Raw genomic sequence first — 21795 nt, 5'->3', positions numbered from 1 at the left:
GATTGGACACAGCAGGAGCCAATCTGCAGGTCCAGAGGACCCCATGTCTGCCGAGTCCCGCCGATCATTACCGGGAGAAGCAGAATGACTGTCTGCCTATGTAAACAAGGCAGATTGCCGTTCTGTTACAGGGGAAGACAGAGATCTTGTGTTTCTGCTAAGCATTAATACAGATCTCTGTCTTCCCACAGTTAAAGCACATCCCCCCACATTTAGAAAGCACTCCCTAGGTACACATTTAACCCCTTCCCTGCCAGTTCAGTTCAGTGACAGTACATATTTTTTAGCACTGATCACTGTATTGGTGTCACTGGTCCACAAAAAACGTGTCAAATGTGACGATTAGTGTCCGATTTGTCGGCTTCAAATGTCGCAGTCCTGCTGTAAGTCACTAATCGCTGCCATTACTAGTATAAAAAAAATATATATTCCATAAAAGTATCCCATAGTTTATAGACACTCTGGCCCGGATTCACAAAGCACTTGCGCCGACGTATCTCAAGATACGCCGCGTAAGTGCAAATGTGCGCCGTCGTATCTGTGCGCCGGACCCACAAACTAAGATACGCCTAAAAACAGGCTTCATCCCGCCGATGTAACTTGCCTAAGCCGGCGTAGCGTGGGCGCATATTTAGGCTGGACGCATGCGGCGCTCCCATTGATTTTCTATTCAAATATGCAAATGAGGGAAATACGGCGATTCACGAACGTACGTGCGCAGGCTACTTGTGGTGCGCGTAAGTTGTACGTCCGGCGTAAAGTTATTCCCCATAAAGGAGGTGTAACTCAGCAACAGACATGCAAAGGTCTGCACCAGGGAACACAAGCCGGCGTATTTTACGGAGTTTACGTTGGACGTGTGTGTGGCTGGGCGTAGGTTACGTTCATGCCGTAGGCAGTGATCCGGCGTATTTTAGGCAATTGCATGGGGTCACGCCTCATTTGCATGGCTCACGCCCACTTCCACCTATGCCGACTTACGCCTTCGAAACCCAGCACAGTTTTGGAAGCACTGGATTTGTGAATTCCATGTCTGCCTCTCTGCGCTGCGTCAGCGTAGCGTATATTATTTGCGCTACGGCGGCGTAATTTGCGCCCGCGCTCTGTGAATCTGGGCCTCTAACTTTTGTGCAAACCAATCTATATACACTTATTGGGATTTTTTTTTTTTTTTTACCAAAAATATGAAGCAGAATACATATTGGCCTAAACTGACAAAGAAATGTGTTTATTTTTTTATTTTTAATTGGATGTGTTTTAAAGCAGAAGGTAAAAAATAATGTGATTTTTTTTTTCAAAATAGTTTTTTTGTTTATAGCACAAAAATTATAAACCGCAGAGGTGATCAAATACCACCAAACAAAAGCTCTATTTGTGGAAAAATGGAAACAAGTTTTATTTGGGTAAAGTGTCGCACGACCACACAGTTGTCAGTTAAAGTAACGCAGTGCCGTATCGCAAAAAAGGGGTCATAAAGGAGCTGAAGTGGTTACGTGACTCAGTATAACAGCCACTCAACTAGCATTTTCAGATGAAGGTCAGCTGCAGCTGCTTTCAAGGTTCTGTCATGCATATTTTAAATCTAACCAAGACATTTAAATAACACATTGATAACAAAGATGAGAGGAAGATGTCTGCTAGTATATATACCTTTAAAAACGTAGCAAACACATTACAACGCGCGTTTACTCCCAGTTCCCGACAGGTTAGACTTGAACTATTTTGTGAGCCAACATTTGCTGTATGGCAGTGTTTATAAAACCTAATGCCTTTTTTTGTACACATATCAGCATGCTTACTGACAAATACAAAAAAAAAAACTGAATAATAGGATACACTGACCATAAGACAAATCAGATGCTGCAGGGTTTAAAAAATAACGCAATGCCTTTGGCAGATGTGTGCCTCCAATTAATAACCTCGGAATCAAATGAGTTAATCTTCACAGCTTAAACATCATTTTAAAATTAATTTATCAGCACTTAACACATACAAACTACCACTTTAAAGTGCCCTGTCATTAACAAAATCCCATATTTTTCTATAAAAAATAGACATACTGATCTACATTTTTTCATGCTGCCTGGCTAGAATAGACTCAAGGGATATTATCTTATTCAGAAAGAACCTTTCAAGGTTGAATAAAAGAAATAGTGCAGGATCCCTGGGAGAGAGAAGTGATCATCATTTTCACCTTCAACTCTTCTTTGATGTGGCAGAGTCAATTTTTAATCAGCAGCCATCAGACTGGGCTTCATTTCGCTTTACAAAGTCCTATTACTCTGCCACTTTCTGGAAGAAGGTGATAAGGACAGTACTGTTCATAGAGTCCTGCATATGATGAGTCCCCTTGGAGAGACTTGATAAAAAAAAATGAGTGACTATATAAGGATAAAGGTCATCTTTCTTTCAGAATTAACTCTTCAAGATGACAAACTTTGATTTTTTTTATTTTTTTTTATTTTAATCTGCATTGTCCTTTTCTGTGATAGAAACATGGATTACATCCACTAGAGGGTTAAATCAATGTAAAACGGAAAACAAGATATATAGTTACACATTTTAGATCGATTTCTTTATTCTATAAATATTCTGATATGAAAATATCATCATTGATATTCATTATGGCATTGTATGATAAAGGTTTTTTTTTTTTTTTTTTTTAATGTCTCATTATTGCTATTGAAAAATATTAATGGGTATCTGCGCCTCGCATTGTTCGCGGATTCTTAGGCAATATGCAGGTGATACCTCAACGCAAGGGATTTCTATTCTGTTGTTCACTTCATTTTCACCCTGGTGCAAAGTCCCGTGCTCTTAATATCCCAAGTATTTCAGCTCTATAGACATTGAGAAAGATTCTGAAAATTCAGAAAATTCATCTTCTCCACTTTTTTTTCCCCTTATGATAATGGGGTTTAATACTGAAAAAGAGGAATTAAATTCGTGACCTAGGTATCTTGTAAACTAATAGGTACTACCGGTATATACTTTGTAATATTGGATGCTGTTTTTTTTCTGTCCTTTTTTCCCATACATACTACAAGAGCAGGGTGGGGGTTGAGGAATGGGGGGGGGGGGGTTTGTTCAGGTGGGGTGGTTTGGGGTCCCTTTTTATTTTTCTTGGGTTGTGTTTTGTTTAACCACTTCCATACCGCACCTATTCTGACACTCCTCTCCTTCATGTAAAAATCATATTATTTTTGCTAGAAAATTACTCAGAACCCCCAAACATTATATATATATATTTTTTAGCAGACACCCTAGGGAATAAAGTGGCGGCCATTGCAACTTTTTATCTTGCACGGTATTTGCGCAATAATTTTTATTTTTTTAGTAAAGTTAGCCCAATTTTTTTTATATAATGTGAAAGATAATGTTACGCCGAGTAAATTGATACCTAACTTGTCACACTTTAAAATTGCCCACATTCATGGAATGGCGCCAAACTTCGATACTTAAAAATCCCCATAGGTGACGCTTGAATTTTTTTTACAGGTTACCAGTTTAGAGTTACAGAGGAGGTCTAGTACTAAAATTGTTGCTCTCGCTCTGACGCACCTGGCGATACCTAACATGTGTGGTTTGAACGGCGTTTACATATGTGGGCGGGACTTACGTCTTTGTTCGCTTCTGAGCGCAAGCTACTGGGTACAGGGGCGGTTTAATATTTTTTTTTTATTACTTAATTTTTTTTATTTTTACACTTTTTTTTACATTTTATTTTATCACTTTTATTCCTATTACAAAGAATGTAACCATACCTTGTAATTGGAATAGTGTGTGACAGGTCCTCTGTATGGAGAGATGTGGGGTCAATAAGACCCCACATCTCTCCTCCAGGCTGAAAAGCATGATATTGTGAAAAAAAATTCACTGATCTCATGCTTTCAGCCGCGATTGTGGCTTTGTTTACTTCTGTGTACCCGGGCATGACATTATAATGTCTCGCCCGGGCCTCCGACGGCCATAGAGATGACCAGTGACCATCTGGTCACCCGAAATCTCTATCCTCCCCATCCGGCGGCGGGCGATTAGTTCTCCGGGCCTCCGATGGCATGGGAGAGCCCGATGGCGGCAGGAGGTGGGGGAATGTGCCCTCCCGCCTCCTATAAGAACGATCAAGCGACGGAACTGCCGCTATGATCATTCTTATCATGCACAGAATCTCCCCCTGAAAAGAAGGATATCTGAATGATGCCTGTAGCTGCAGGCATCATTCAGATATCCCCACACAAAGTACAGGACGTCATATGACGTCCTATGGTAGGGAAGTGGTTAATGTGATTTTGTTTGTATAATTTGTCTGTACTGTCTGTTTGCATATAAAAATAAAATAAGGATTTAAAAAAAAAAGAAAAAGAGGAATTTTATAGCGCAATCAGTACAACGACGAACAGACTATTTTAGGGGGAAAATTGTTAACCGCTTGGATGTTGGATGGTCATGCTCTCAAATTGTCCGACAACAAATGTGTTCCTTCCGAGGCTGAAGTGGTTAATATGGTTTCCTATGGGATATGTTCACATCTATGCTTTTTTCAGCTGCTGCATTTTTGGAAAGGATCAGGGACTTTTTCAAATGCAAAACGGTGCTTTTTCTTACTTTTTTGGTTCAATAGACTTCAATGGAGAAGCTGCAGAAAAGGATGTAGTGCGTTCGTAGTTTAGTGCCACACTTTTGTTGCGATTCACATTTTTTTATTTTCCCAACAATAAATTAGCCCCAAAAAAGTATATAACATGCAAAAACGCAAATTGCTGTAAATTTGCGTGTGCAAAAAAAGCAATGCAGAAAAATATCAAAAGCTGAGCTGCAGTTTTACCACCCCCCTCGACTGCCCATCCTTAAATGTAAAATACAGCCAGAGAAGGCTGGTCACATACTGTGGCTGCAATGCAAGGCATTTTAACGCAGTTTAACACCTGTTAAATTGGACTATAAAAGTCAATGAGGCCATGCCGCAACTGCAAGCCAAAGGACTGACACTCGTTTGTGGTGTACAGTATTAGCTTCATTTTAAACTACATGTAACATTTGGCAAAAAATAAAAAATAACAAAAATACTCATTCATTAGGCAGCAAGCTCCCCTTCTGAAGGTCTGACAGTTGCTGCTGAGCCACACTCTCAAAAACTATCCACTGCGGATCACTTTTCAGAACACAGGCTAGGGAGCACCAAAAGTGGTATTTTGTGCTCCAGAAATTAGTAGGTGTAGCGGTGTGGTTGCTATGAGTTACAACATCCACGCATTTTTCACTCTGCTGCCAGACATCCATTCGACACACTCTGTGCTGCTTTGTTTTGATATTTTATTTGGGGAATAGAGCTTGGATGGGGAAGGGACATAGTAACAATGAATAATTGGAGTGTGGCTTCTATAGATGCGTCACACTTCTGAGATGGAACAAAAATGGCTGACACTAAACTTGACAGTATTTTGCACCATAGCACTTCTTCTCTTGCACACAGCTTGACCACTTTTACCTCCGACCACTCTCCCTGTCACAGTCTTAGGCTGCTTTCACACTGAGGCGCTTTGCAGGCACTATTGCGCTAAAAATAGCACCTGCAATGCGCCCTGAAAGAGCCGCTCCTTTCTATCCAGTGTGAAAGCCTGAGGGCTTTTAAACGAGCGATGGGGGGGGACACTAAAAAAAAGTTCTGCCAGCCGCATTTTTTTTTCGACCACTAGCAGGGGTTAAAATCTCCCCACTAGTGCCTGAAAATCACGGCAAACACAATGGTAAAACGCAGCTAAAAATATACCGCCAGTGCACCAAGCGCCTCAGTGTAAAAGTACCCTTAGTATTCCCGTCACACCATCAGATATGACTGGGTCTTACTCTGCAAAAGCCCCCAGCATGGATAGAAGATGTAACCCTTGAAGGCCTGCAGTACCCCCCTCAAGGCTGTTTCCGGTTAGAAGATATTGCTTTAGAGGTGATGGACTACTGCTCCTTGCAAATCCTGCCCGCCCTCATGGCTCTGCATCAATTTGGCACAAAACTCCACAGTCTCTCCCTCTGGCTCTTCACTCAGCTCCCCTGGCATGCCTCTTCCAGATCTCTACTATGCTTCACTCACCGACTCCTGCCCTAGGTCTTTCCTGAGGGATTTACCCGGACGTGTGGACCAACTGTCTCTCCAGCTCCTGTTCCAGGACACCTCTCCATGACCGTGTAAAAAGAGGCTCCCTTCCAGCTCCCAAGCTCCTCCGCTGGATCCGCACCCCCCCCCAGATGGGGGTGTTGCTCCAGTACGACAGTTCAGCACTGTTCAACCTTCAGTTGACCCAGCCAACAACCCCCCTCCAGCAGGCTGACCATGAGTATATGTAGAAGGCCTGCCCCCTGCCAATCCTAGTTGGGGATTGGTCAGTGCTACATGTACCCCATGTCACTCCAACTCTCAGCCCTACCCCTCTTCGAGAACATTCTCACTGTAACCAGGGGAGGCGCCCAAAGGCTGAAGTACATGTCAGTCACCTACTGCTACACTAAAACCACTCCCTGCCCCCAGATCAAAACAAACAGGCCTAGCTCACAGCCTAGGCCTGTTTCAATTTACCTGCGCTGACAGAACATACAACCCCCCCCCCCCCTTGCACCTGCGTAAGGTAGAGGGTGCTACATAAGTATTCTCACAGACAGCATAAAACAAAGATGCATAAACAGAAGGATTGCTGTAGCAATGCACTTTGTGTTTTTACTATTTAATAACACTGGCTGGTTTTAAACCGTGCACGCCTGTGAAAAAAAGAGAAAAAAAAATCCCTATAATCTTGGTATCATTTATTGAAGTCAGCATTCTTAATTGCTTTGCTGAAATTGATCAGGGTTCTGGGAATTACACAGCGAAATGATGTTACCAGTCTCCAGTCTGTACAATCCTTGATATAATCTCATTAAAAAATATCAAGCCTTTAGGTGAGAGGATACATATGGATGCTAAATGCATTTTAAGCAGCAGTGGCGGCAGCACCCAAACTGATGACCTAGTTATTAAAGAACAAAGCTGAGGAAAATGAATTTTAATGCTGAAGTACAGCACATTCTTTCTCGGTTAATGCAAAATATAATTGTGAACACGTTTTTGGATTATATTTGCTGGTTAACCCTGGAAAGAATGAGTTCCTGAGACCAATGAAAATAGCACACACCATTCCAGCAGACCACACAACTCAAAGGAAAATACATTTCTTAATCTGTAATTGGTAAAAATACACGACATTGCTTAATATTGATTAAAATCATACGTTTAATGGGTACAGGTAAACCTGATGACAGATCCCCCATTATTAAAGAGGAACTTCAACCAAAACATGGGTTTATTGTCTAGTATGTACTAAACAGGTCTGATGATTATACAGACTATGGCATGTTTCAATACTATATCATACTATGTAGCTTTACAATTATATTGTGGTTTTACTACAATCTGAATTTCTAGCAAACAAGCGGTATAGAAAAAAATCCCCATTGTGGGATATCCACTTATTTTGTCCTGAGAGGATAGCTCTACAAAGTGAGCTGGAATACTGTAGGTGTTTCCAATAGAAAATTGTAAACTGTAGCAACATTTTTTTTATAAAATCCCCTGCAAGTTTAAAGAAAAGCCTCCGTCGGAGGCTCTTTACCACGTGATCAGCCGTGTCCAATCACGGCTGATCACGATGTAAACAGAAAGAGCCGTTGATGGCTCTTTCTCACTCGCGTCTGACAGACGCGAGTAGAGGAGAGCCGATCGGCTTCTCTCTCCTGACAGGGGGGGTTCGCACTGATTGTTTATCAGCGCAGCCCCCCCTCGGATGCCCACACTGGACCACCAGGGAAGCCCACACTGGACCACCAGGGAAGGGCAGTAAAAAAAAAAAAAGGCAGTAAAAAAAAAAGAATAGATGCCAATCACAAATGGGCACTGACTGGCAACATGGGCACAAGTGATGCCCAGCAATGCTATCAGTGCCACCCTCAGTGCCACCTCAGTGCCCATCCATGCCCAGTGCCCACCTATGCCACCCATAAGTACCCATCTGTGCCACCCATGAGTGCCCATCAGTGTCACCTATGAGTGCCCAGTGCCGCCTATGAGTGCCCATCAGTGCCGCCTATGAGTGCCCATTAGTGCCGGCTTTGAGTGCCCATCAGTGCCGCATTCCAGCGCCACCTATCAGTGCCGCCTTACTGGTGCCCATCAGTGCCGCCTCATCGGTGCCCATCAGTGCCACCTCATCGGTGCCCGTAATCAAAGTAGAAAACTTACTTATTTACAAAAAAGAGGTGATCAAATACCACAAAAAGAAAGCGCTATTTGTGGGAACAAAATGATAAAAAAATTGTTTGAGTACAGCGTAGCATGACCGCGCAATTGTCATTCAAAGTGCGACAGCGCAGAAAGCTGAAAATTGGCTTGGGCAGGAAGGTGCGTAGGTGCCTGGTATGGAAGTGGTTAATGTCACAACCCTTCATACAGAGATTCTAAATATGTGCATCAGTGATTGGATTAAATGCAGAGCAAGAGCTTTGCATGCTATTTAAAGTGGGTGTAAACCCGATTTTTTTTTATTTTTTTTGCTGGCACAATTTAGAGTATAAGATTTCCTATCATCTGTGCCCAGTCTTGCCACACAGAGTTAATCCAGCTCTGAGCAATCCTCTTTTATTGTTCAGCGAGATTAATCTTGACAAACAGAGAAAAACGTTGTCAAATACTCCCCCTTGCTTTGAGTGACAGGTTATTTACATATCTCATGCACTAACCTGAGACAGGCATTTTTTTTTAATTCCCACCCCCACTCCTTTTCTGAGGTCATGTGGTTACTTTTCTGGATTTTGACTGGATGTTAGTGATCATAGCAGAACTTAGTGTTAGGCCTCGTACACACGACCGAGTTTCTCGGCAAAAACCAGCAAGAAACTTGCTGTTTTTTTTTTTTTTTGCCGAGGAAACCGGTCGTGTGTACACTTTTCGACGAGGAAACTGTCGAGGATCTCGTCCAGCCAAAAAGAGAGCATGTCTTCTTTTTCCTCGACGGGAATGGGGAAATTTGGCTCGCCGAGATCCTCGACAGCCTAACAAGGAACTTGACGAGCAAAATGATGTGTTTCGCCCGTCGAGTTTCTCGGTCATGTGTACGAGGCCTAAGGAATACACAAGAGAAAATGCATGTTGACAAGGGGAGTGTAGAGGTGGGCGGGGAGTCTACTGACATCACGACTCCACCCACCGAGCTCCAGACCACCCACAGAATCTGCAACATACAGTATAATGCACTGACCCAAATGTTAGCAATGGAGAGTCTAACCCCAAACTGCAGCCCGCTGTCCTTCAAACTTTAGGGGCCAGATATGGCTCTTTCCTTGCTTGTATCCATCCATTGGGGCATTATGATGATGCACTATTCCTCCCACTAACACTAATGATGGTGCACTATTCCTCCCACTGACACCAATGATGAGGCACTATTGCTTCCACTGATACCAACGATGGGGCACTATTCCTCCAACTGACACCAATGATGGGGCACTATTCCTCACACTGACACCAATGGTGGAACACAATTCCTTCCACTGACACCAATGATGGGACACTATTCCTTACCACTGACACCAATGACGGGGCACTATTCCTCCCACTGACACCAATGGTAGGACTCTATTCCTACCACTGACACCAATGACGGGGCACTATTCCTCCCACTGACACCAATGATGGGGCACTATTCCTCCCACTGACACCAATGATGGAACATTGTTCCTCCCACCTCAACCAAACACTGTTTACTTCCAGTGACTCCTGGACATTTTCTACTCCTACTGGTCGCAGTCCAGCCCCCCCCCCCCTAAAGTTTTAAGGACAGTACACTGTCCCTCTGTTTAGAACGTTTGGAGACCCCTGTTCTAGATCCAATTTTCCTATAACAGTTCTGCCGTTTGCCACTAGCTATTACAGATCATGCACTAGCTTCCATGCATGCAGCAAACACATAGACATACTTTTCTAGGCTGAATGATGAAATGATTGTACATATTGAAAGCATTGTTGTGTTGCCCAGCATTGGAGACTAATGCCTCGTACTGTACACACGACGGAAAACTGCCATGTTTGCATTTGGTCGGGAAAACCCTCCGTGTGTATGCTCCACAGCAGTTTTCTCTTTTTTCCCGCCACAATTCTCAGCGTTTTTTTTGCTTGTCAGTTTTCCTATGGGAAACATTGCAGTGGAGCATACACAGAGCCGGTTTTCCCGACCAAAGCTGTCATGGCAGTTTTCATGTCGGGAAAACCAGCCGCGTGTACACGGGGAAAAGCAACCAAGCAGGTTCTTGGTTTTCCCGGCAGACTTTTGACCGCCGGAAAAAACAATCGTGTGTACGAGGCATAAGTCTTATTTGTAAGTTGCTATCTGTTCTCCAGTTAGAACATCTGCCTTTATATACACAAAACAAAATGGTATTGTTTACATAAAAGCAGCCATTACTGTGTATGGTACCAAGTTTATTAAATTATTCAACTAATGAGAGAAATAAAGAGAAAATTGATACAGTAAACAGCAAATAATCTGTAAGCATAATAACTGTCTTTTTATGGCACTCCACTGAGAAATCTACAGGGGAGCCTTTATAAATGTGTGAATGCTTAGCTCAGGTTTGCTATATAAAGCTTTGTTGGTCAATTTATAAAAACTTGTTTGGCGGTCGAGTTCATCATTTCAATTTATTAGTGGGCCACTTGTACATCCTACTATTTTCCTTCATTTTCCTGGCATTTTATTGAGATTTGTCGCATGTACACATTGGAAATCGAGAAACAACAATCAAAGAACAAATTTCATTTGAAAAACGGAAAACATTGTAAACATGTATTTAATTTATCATCCTACTTGAAGAACCTGTTTAACAAGTTGGTGAATGAGTTACCTTTCTAAAAACATACACCATTTTTTTTTTAATTTCAATAAATTTTTATTGATATTTATCAAAAGGGTTACAATCATGACATATCAGTAAACATAACATAAGCCCCATGAGACAAATAAAACCAATGTGAGGTTACAATAAAGTGTAGTAAATAACCATCTCTTCCGGGGGGAGCGGGCAGAAATTGGGGAAATCTTACCTAACTAACCCGCTAGGGTACCGAAGAGGACCTAAGTGCCTCTATAGTTAGTACTTGACACCCGAGGGGCCGGACCTAAAAAAGAAAGATCCGGGACCCAACCCTCGACACCCCAATTGGGAACCAACTGTGTCAAGCGAAAGGCCCCGAACCTTTATCCCCCACCCACACCTCTCACTAGTATGGGGAAGGAACAAAAAGCCCTCTAGATAAAGTAGCAAACAAATATTCCCCCGGAAGAGATCAAACACAAAGAGCATTGAAACTCTAGGGCTATGACCCTTAAAGAGTTGTTCAATCAAATAGTGAATAATACTAAGTCTAATAGGGAAAGCAAAAGAGGTAAAGAAGAAAGGACAGAGGAAAAGGAAATAGAGGTAAGGGGGTCAAGGGGAAGAGAGCAGTTGAATGCCTAAAACCAATTAAGAGCACAATCCGGCCTAATCAGGTACAGGGGTAAGAGGAATACCAACATAGTTAGCCCAAGGTGTCCAAATCTCACGGAATGCTTCGGAGGAATCGTGCAGTATGCTGGATAACTTCTCCTGAATCATGATCCATGAAACTTTTCGTTTAACCACCGAGATGAGTGGTCTAGGTTGTTTCCAAGACTTAGCAATGGCTATCTTCGCGCTCAGTAGGATAAAGTGCACCAACTTCTGTGTGGGCCTGTTAAGTTGTGGTATTTGGGCATTTAGGAGGGCCGTATTGGGAGCCCCAGTGATCCGGTGCCCAGTAACTTTGAAAATAATTTTGAATATAATTCTCCAAAAGGAGCGGATTCTAGGACATTCCCACCATATGTGCGCCATGGTGCCCCGCAGCAGACACCCCCGAAAACAGAGGGGATCCGCAGAAGGGAACATGGAAGCCAATCTGGAGGGGGTAAGATACCACCTGGTGAAGACCTTCACGCTGGCCTCCATCAGGGAGGCGCTCTGAATGCCCTTGAAGGATCTGAAAAAGGCTTTGTGCCAGCTCTCTAGGCTCATATTACTTTGAAAGTCAGATTCCCAAGCCTTCATATAAGGCGATTTGTCTGTTGGGTGAGTGAGGGCTGAGTAGATCACCGAGATGCCTCCCCTCCGCCCCATTGCTTGTCCACACCAATGTTCGTATGGAGTGAAGTCAGGAGGAAGGGGTCTGGACTTCCAGATGCTATGTAGATAATCCGAAATTTCATTAAAGCGACCCCTCTCCGAGTTAGGAATTTTCAAAGTATGAGTACAGTAGTTTAGGGAGATGGGACCGCTGGAAGAAAAGAAATGTCCTATCCGATATAGCCCCCTGTCCAGCCACCATTGGAACTGAGAGGGTCTCATGCCGGATGGGAATTCAGGGTTATTGAAGATGTGGGCTAGAGGATGGGCAGCTGATGTCAGTCTGTCGTTGTGTCTAAGGCTATCCCACAAAGCAAATGATTGGGAAAGGACTGGGGAGAGGATGGCGGGGCGGGATTTGATGGGGGACCAAAGGTGGTAGTCAAGGGGGGCCGAGGGAATAGCTAGTTGTTCTATATTTACCCAATCAGGTACATTGATCTTGGAATATAAGGCAGAGAATTGAGCTAATCTAGCCGAGAGATAATACTTATGAAGGTCAGGTAAACCCAGACCTCCCTTGCTTCTATGGCGGATTAGTGTGTCTTGTGGCACGCGATATCCCTTTGATCCCCAAATGAACTTTAGCAGTTTGCTTTGTAAAGATTTTAGGTGATTTCGTCTTATGGGGATGGGGAGTGAGCGAAACAAATATAGTATTCTGGGGAACAGGGTCATTTTGACTGAGTTTATTCTTCCCAACCAAGAGAGGTTAAATCTGGACCAAATTTTAAGGTCAGCTTCCATTTTCTTATATAAGGGGGGGTAATTAAGATCGTATAGAGCTTCCGTCTTTGCGGCCAGAGCGATTCCCAGATACTGGATTGAGGTTTCATTCCAGCTAAAATTAAAGGATTGTTTAAGATCCAGCACTAGTTGTGAGGGCAGAGATATATTAAGGGCCTGTGATTTAGAAAAGTTGACCGATAGGCCAGAGATTTTGGAGAAGTCGTCTAAAATATGACATAAGTTGGGGAGGGTGGAGACAGGAGAGGTTAGGAACAGCAATATGTCATCCGCAAATAGGGCACATTTGTGAGTTTGATCTCCACACTGAACTCCTGAGATATTGGGATTCTGTCGTATTGCTATTGCTAAAGTCTCGATTGCTATAGCGAAAACTAATGGGGACAGGGGACAACCTTGTCTGGTACCCCTTCTAATCTCAATGGGTTTGGAGTAATGTCCGTTAATTCTAACTAAAGCTCTAGGGTTTGCGTATAGGGCCTTAATAATGCCTAGAAATCTAGGTCCAAAACCCCACATCTCAAGTAAATTAAAAAGATAGGGCCAGGAGACGGAGTCAAAGGCCTTCTGCAGGTCCAGTGACAGCAAAAATCCTCTCTGGGGGTCCCCCCCGCCCAATTGGTTTGCAAAATCGACGCTAGGTCTATTGCTCTCCTAATTTGGTCCGGGCCCTGTCTGCCAGGTATAAAACCTACCTGGTCTTTGTGTACGTACTGCCCTATGAACCCTGCTAATTTATTGGCTAGGATTTTGGTGAGGACCTTGAGGTCGTTATTAATTAGAGATATCGGGCGGTAGTTTTTAACGTCTTCTGGGTTTTTGTCCGGTTTAGGAATGACCGTTATAAAGGCTGTATTAATCTGGGAATCCAGAGGATCACCCCTGGTTTTGGAATTAAAAAACTTAGTCATGTGTGGAGCCAGGATATCTAAAAAAGTTTTGTAATAAGGGATAGACAGTCCATCTGGACCAGGGGCCGACCCAGTTCTAAGACCCTTGACTACCTCCATAACCTCCTCCTCTGTGATTGGGGAATCCAAGATATCTCTGTGAGCCGTTGACAGGGTCGGGATATGAAGTCCCTCTAGGAATTGTGACGTTGTACCAGCAGTTAGCCTGGTGTGGGGTTCGTAAAGGCGTGAATAAAAGCCTTGGAAAGCCTCTAGGATTTTGGATGGATTGGTTGTGGGAGGATTACCCCCTATTTTTATTTTAGGCATAGAGATCAATTTAGTTTTAGGGGTAAGTTTGGCAGCAAGGAGGGGGCCTATTTTATCAGCTTGGGTGTGGAATTTATGTGTTCCCCACCTAATTGATTTCTCAGCCCGGGTAGTAAGAGCAAGATTGAGCGCCAGTCTAGCGTTGTCTATAACCGACGTGGAGACTCCGGACGGGTTTTTTTTGTGTCTGGCTTTAAGGGAAATGTATTCTGCTTCCAATTTGCTTATTTCAGCAACCCTTTCTCGTTTTAGTTTCGTAGAGATCTGAATGAGCCTCCCTCTAATAAAGGCTTTGTGGGCAGCCCATATCGTTTCCTCAGAAACGTCCCCTGTATCATTGGGTTTAAAGTATTCTGTCAATGCTAAGCCTATCTCCTTGACCCTGACTGGCTCAGACAGTAAGGACTCGTTCAGTCTCCAGAACGTACGTGATCCCTCCCGGACCCCTAATTTAAGCGATATGATTACTAAGGAGTGGTCAGATAAAACAGTGTCCCTTATGGAGGCAGACAGGATCGCCGGGAGAGTGGATGATGGGGTGAGGATATGATCAATGCGTGCATAGGACAAGTGTGGATGAGAGAAATGGGTGTAGTCTCGAGTAGAGGGGTTAAGTTCCCTCCAGGTGTCAGCTAGGCCATTATCATGTAGGACTTTTGCGAATTTGAGGCTTTCTCTTGTAGGGCGAATCAATCTAGATCCAGGAGGTTTAGTTTTATCTAAGCCCTGGTCCAGGGCTGTGTTAGAATCCCCTCCGAGCACAATGGTGCCCTCGAGGTCAGGAGACAGGGTATCAATCATTGACTTGAAGAAATTAGCTTGTCCCCTGTTAGGGGTATAGTAGGAAACAAGAGAGAATAACTGATCCCCTATCCTACCTTTAACCAAAATGAACCTTCCCTCTGGATCAATGACTTCAGATAATTTGACAAAGGCACATTTCTTGGAAAATAGTATCGCTACTCCTTTGGTTTTGTTTTCAGCACTGGCCAGATAAAATTGAGGAAAATGTGGGTGGAGGAAAGTAGGGCTATATCGGAGAGGAAGGTGGGTTTCCTGCATCATGACAATGTCAAGGTGCATAGATTTATAAAGGTCCATTACCTTCCTCCGTTTGATCTGAGAGTTCATACCCTGAACGTTATGTGAGGCAATGCGAATATTAAAATCTACCTGATTAGCCATGTGGTAAAGAGTCGGCACCGCAGCTGGAGCAACCCCCACTCACCCACAGTAGTCCCGAAAAGGACGAAGTCATGAGGGCTGTAACCCTGAAGGCAGTCAGGAGGAGTGAAGCACCTGTAGGTGAAGAAAATCTTAGGCATGTTTGTATATAATTAAAGATCATAGGGTAAGGTGAGGGAAGACAGGAAAGAAAAGAGCAAAAAGGAACTCCCTGAAAATAGAAAACAGGCGCTGGGGGGGAGAGGCCCCAGACGCCCAGGAAGTCAAACACAACATCAGCTCCTCTGAAATCAGAGGGAGCTGTCCACCCCTCGGAAACCATAAGGTATCCGACGGTTGGCTGGAGGCGCATTAGGACCAGGCAGGAACCAGGCGCCCTAAATATATTATCGACCTGAATAAAAATTGCAATGAACAGTACACATCCAAAAAAAAACAAAAAATATACTACTTTTGTGGAGATAACGACCCCAGGTAATCGCCTCAGACTCCCCCCCCCCTCAAAGAGTGGGTCAAGGGAAGCCCGAGCCGACCACCAGCAGGTACTAGCTTAGGAACAGTCTGGGAGAACTAGATAGGTAATATAACCTATGTATGAAATGTAGATGGAAAAAAAGACCAAAATACGAGAGCGTGAGGAAAAAAAAAACCAATCGGCCTATCAGGCCTAACCAATGCTCAGAGAGCAAGCTAAAAGGAGCTTGATGGTGAAGCACAAAAGTCACATTTCAGGTAGTTCCATTGTCCTTGGCTTTCTTATTCTTATTCTTCAGCCACAGGGGAGATGGAGGGCTGGTAGGGATAGCTCTTTTGTTGGACCCTTGACCCACACTGGAAGTGTCCATGTCTGCTTCTTGAGCTATGATTTTCAGTCGCAGTAGCAGATTTTCCCCATCTGATAGGGTGGAAAAGGCATATGGTTTGCTATTGAGAGAAAATTTGACCGCAAATGGGAATGCCCACTTATATTTGATGGATTTCTGGGTTAACGCAAGAAGCAGGGGTTTCAGAGACCTTCGTCTCTGGATGGTGGAAGGAGATAGGTCCGCAAAAAGTTGTACTTGATGACCCTGGCACAATATGACCTGAGCCGACCTTGCTTGTCTCATGACTTCCTCCTTGACCGAAAAGTGATGTGGCTTAGCAATGATGTCCCTTGGAGAGCCATCTTTCCTAGGGGCTCCTAGGGCCCTGTGAGCTCTGTCTAGTTCCAATCGCTGAGGGGTGATGTTGGGAAGAAGGTTTTTGATTAGGTCCTGCACTGCCTCAGGGACATTGATGACGGATTCAGGTAGACCTCTAATCCTAATATTAGACCTCCGTGATCTATTTTCGAGTTCATCAATGCGATTCATGGCTACCTCCAGCTGGTCTTGAAGTGTTTGCATATGACTGTAGTTCTGTGAGGTAGCTGCAATTGTTTCCTCCAATTTGCCCTCAACAGCTTCTATCCTAGTACCTAATGAGTGGAAGTCAGCTTTTAAATCACCCGTAATTTTGGCTGCTGTTTGCGACAAGCCCCTGTCTAATAAGGATGAAAATTTCAAGAATAGTTCCTCCATTAGGGTAGGCGACCCCATTGATAATGCGTCATGGCTGAGGGGACTATGCTGAGGTGAAACCATGGGTCCCTGAGGTGTGAGTAAATTTTCAGTCATTATGGGATGAATCTGAGCTCCATTGGTGTCTGGGTAAAGATGGATCATATGAGGGGAATTTCCCAGATCTTCCTGTTTGTTTTGCAGGGGGGAGAAGGGCGTCACTTGCCTGAGAGATCCCTGGTCAATGAGGCTGTGCTGCTGTGCCTGTGTGAGCCGCGCGGCGGCCATCTTGGATCTCCTCACGATCGTTCTACGTCTCAGAACGGCAAAATTATTAGGATTTAAGAGTACCCTGAGGTACCAAAATGTGCCCGCTGTCCCGAAGGCTGCCTGTGTGGGTTTGTAGAGCTCGGGAGCGTCTGTGTACCGAGCTACGGGCGCCGCTGTTTCTGCCTGGTGCGGAGCTCACGGCTCAGTCAGCCATCGCCGTTGCCCGCGCATGCGCACTCCATACACCATTTTTTAATAACATTTCTAATTCACATTAAAGCGATGCGAAACCAAAATGCAAACATTTTATATATTGCAACTTACCAATTCCTAGATGCGATGGCTGCACCGTTTTCTTTTTGAGGCTTTCTTTCTTTTATGTTCACCTGTGATCCAACACGCAAGTCTGTTGTTTTTGAAAAGAACAAGCTGTCCTGTAGATGTAGCAGTTCGATTAACAATGTTGCTGTCCAAAGATCTCTATGTGCTCCTTCATCCAAGAGGTGTGTTACTGGCCAGATCACCAGGTGAGAAGCCTAAAAAAAGAAAACGAATACAGCCACCATATCTAATAATTAGTAAAGTTGCAATATATTACATTTTTGGTTTTGCATTTAATACTGCTTTCATGGTCCTTCATCTAATGTTATCACAATTGCCTTGCACGCCTTTTGTACACTTTAACATTTTTTCTTTATCCACCTTTTGAATATTACCCTTATGCCACGTACACATGTCATGGGAAAAAACAATGGGCCAGATTCTCAAAAGAGATACACCTGTCGTATCTATGCGCCTGATTCATAGAATCAGTTACGCATAGATAACCATTAGATCCGACAGGCGTAAGGCTCTTACGCGGTCGGATCATAAATGCATTTTTTTTTCACCGCTAGATGTCGCCGACGTCGTTTTCCCGATCGAGTATGCAAATTATCAAAATACGCGAATTCCCGAACGTACGCCCGACCGACGCAGTGAAGTTACGACGTTTACGTAAGATTTGCAACACGAAAAGTTGCCCCTGCTATATGAGGCGCAGTGAATGTTAAGTATGGCCGTCGTTCCCGCTTCGAAATTTGAAAATTTACGTTGTTTGCGTAAGTCATCTGTGAATGGCGCTGGACGACATTTACGTTAACGTCGAAACCAATGACGTCCTTGCGACGTCATTTAGCGCAATGCAGGTCGGGAAATTTTAGAGACGGCGCATGCGCAGTACGTTCGGCGCGGGAACGCGCCTAATTTAAATGATCCACGCCCCCTAGCCGGATCATTTGAATTAGGCGGGCTTGCGCCAGAGGATTTACGTTACACCGCCGCAACTTTACAGGCAAGTGCTTTGTGAATCAAGCACTTGCCCGTAAAACTTGCGGCGGCTTAACGTAAATGAGATACGTTACGCCGCCGCAAAGATGCAACGATCTACCAGAATCTGGCCCAATGTTTTTCTCAACGTGATTCCTCTCAAGCCTGCCTTGCATACACGTTTGTGAAAAAAAATGCTCGAGCAAAGCGTGGTGACGTACAACACGTACGACAGCACGTACGACGGCACTATAAAGGGGAAGTTCCATTCGAATGGCGCCACCCTTTGGGCTGCTTTTGCTGATTTTGTGTTACCGCGTGTTAGTAAAAGTTTGGTGAGAGACGATTCGCTCTTTTCAGTCTTCGTGCTTTTCAGTCTGTTACAACGTTAAGAATGAGAGGGTGGAGTCGTGATGTCACAAGACTCCACACCCACCTCTACACTCTCCTACTCTCCTATTCCTGAGTTTTGAGTAATATCCAGTCAATACTCAGGAAACGCACCACATGACTTCAGCATGCCCAATCATGCTGAGGTGTGGAGCAGCCAATCCTGGGAGAGCTGGCAAAGAAAGGAGAGGGACGTGAGTCGTAATACTCTCTCTGCTCTTATGCCATTTATGAGATAAATAAATCAGATGTCAGTCACAGCAGTGGGGGAAGTGGCGACATCTGTGTGTCGTTTTTTTATCTTCCTAAATAAAGACAAGAGGATTGCTCAGAGCTGGATTATTTCTTTGTCTTTGTGGCAAGACTGGGAACAGATGACTTGAAATCCTCTACTCTACCAGAAAGAAGTCTTTGTTTAACTTTTTTTTCAGGTTTACATCCACGTTATACCCCGTGTTCTGTGCATGTCCATGCACTGTGTTTATGGCCTTTTGTCAGTTGCATTTTGTGAGTACCCACTTTTACACAAAAATTTCTTATTATTAAATTATCTCTGGCAATGCACTAGGTGTGCGTGCCTTCCATTTCTGTTTTTCTTGTAGTTCCTTTCAGATTACCCCATCTGAGGAAGGCAGCATCCACCTAGCTTTGGGATACCATATATACCTTTCACACCACCATTTTGGTGTCCGTTTATGAAGCAGTGAAGAGCGGTGATCCCAAGGATCGCCACTGATCACAGCCCATAAACAGTTTATGAAACAGAGATAATCGGGGGGAGAAGTGTTTGAACTAGTTCTCCCGCCGATTATCTCCACACACAGAGAATCCTCATAGACTGACACAGTAACGGCCAGTTTATGAAGCTGTGATCTGAGCACTTCACTGGCGATCTGTGTCAGAATTCACACTCCCCGATTCAACATCTCAGAGGCGGTGAAGTGGGGAGTGAAAAGGGAATCCCGGGGGTTCTGAGGAGGAAGGAGGAAGATTTTTAACTTCCTTCTACCTCGTTCAGACCCCCCAACGCTGTAACTATGTCCCCCTGTAATATTTATGTGTATACATATATATACATACATTATATATAATGTGTGTGTATATACATGTATATATAATGGCCCGGATTCACGTACAGCGGCGTATCTTTGAGCGGGCGTAACGTATCCTATTTACTTTACGCCTCCGCAACTTAGATGGGCAAGTGCAGTATTCTCAAAGCACTTGCTCCGTAAGTTGCGGCGGCGTAGCGTAAATAGGCCGGCGTAAGCCCGCCGAATTCAAATGTGGAAGATGTGGGCGTGTGTTATGTAAATGTTATGTGACCCCACGTAAATGACGCTTTTTACGAACGGCGCATGTGCCGTCTGTGGACATATGCCAGTGTGCATTGCTCCAAAGTACGCCGCAAGGACGTATTGGTTTCGACGTGAACGTAAATTACGTCCAGCCCCATTCACGGACGACTTACACAAACAACGTAAAATTTTCAAAATTTGACGCGGGAACGGCGTCCATACTTAACATTGGTACGCCGCCATGTACGCCTCATATAGCAGGGGTAACTTTACGTCGGGAAAAGCCTAACGTAAACGGTGTATTTGTACTGCGTCGGCCCGGGCGTACGTTCGTGAATTTGCGTATCTAGCTGATTTACATATTTCTAGGCGTAAATCAGCGTACAAGCCCCTAGCGGCCAGCGTAAAAATGCAGTTAAGGTCCGACGGCGTAAGAGACTTACGCCGGTCGGATCTAATACAAATCTATGCGTAACTGATTCTAAGAATCAGGCGCATAGATACGACGGCTCAGACTCAGAGATACGACTGCGTATCTAGAGATACGCTGTCGTATCTCCTTTGAGAATCTGGGCCAATGTGTGTGTGTATACATATATATATATATATATATATATATATATATATATATATATATATATATATATATATATTTATTATGTAAGGGGACTCATGTTTTTAATTACATTAACCATGCCGTCTGTCAGTGTACTGAGCGGTGATAATTTATCACCGCTCAATAAACTGACATCTCTGTGTTTCTGTGAATTTCTGGTACTGTAATCTTGTAAAGTCTCACAAGATTCCAGTATCAGGGGCCGTTTTCCACTGTTTGAAGTGTTGGTAGATCACTTCACTCCTCCAAGGGTGAAGCGATCTACTCCGCTTCATAAACAGGCACACAGAGGAGAAATATCTCCTCTGTGAATGCCGGAGAACAAAGCAGTGAATAGATTTCACTGCTTCATAAAAGCACACCTTTATCTGATATCTGTTATGCCACACCTTGAAAAACCTATTAGCTCTGGAAGTGACTGTGTTTCTTTGTAAAGCAAGTGACAAGTTAAAAGGGTTGTAAACCTTTGTGTTTTTTTTTTTACCTTAATGCATCTTATGTATTAACCTCCCTGGCGGTATGATTCTGTCTGGAATTACGTACCAAAAGCGGTACAATTATTTTGCAAGGAAATTTGGCATTTTATACTGTAGGCCTGCAATTCTTAGGAATAACTCATTTAAATCTGACCAAGCAAGAGGTATGAATTTTTTTTAAAAACAAAATGATAAATTATAATATAATAAATAATTATAAATAATTATAACAAATAATAATATAATTATAATAAAAATTATTCAATAATGTAATCAACTCAAAATCACTGAAATTTGCTTAGTTGCAGAATTGTCGCTGTCATTACTTTTATTTTTTTATGACGTATTTCCCCACAAATCACTATCGCACAATTCTGCAAGTGATTATAATTTATTGTGGCTGTTTTCTAGCTGCTCTAAAACCATTTTTGACAAAGGGACACTTTTGGTTGCTATGGACAATCTACAGTTTGCAGGCAGAAAGAACAGTTTTTATTATATAAAAGTACATGTAGGGCACTG

This window comes from Rana temporaria, chromosome 5, assembly GCF_905171775.1.
Source record: "Rana temporaria chromosome 5, aRanTem1.1, whole genome shotgun sequence".
In the NCBI taxonomy this organism is placed as follows: Eukaryota; Metazoa; Chordata; class Amphibia; order Anura; family Ranidae; genus Rana; species Rana temporaria.
This window is presented reverse-complemented; position numbering follows the sequence as displayed.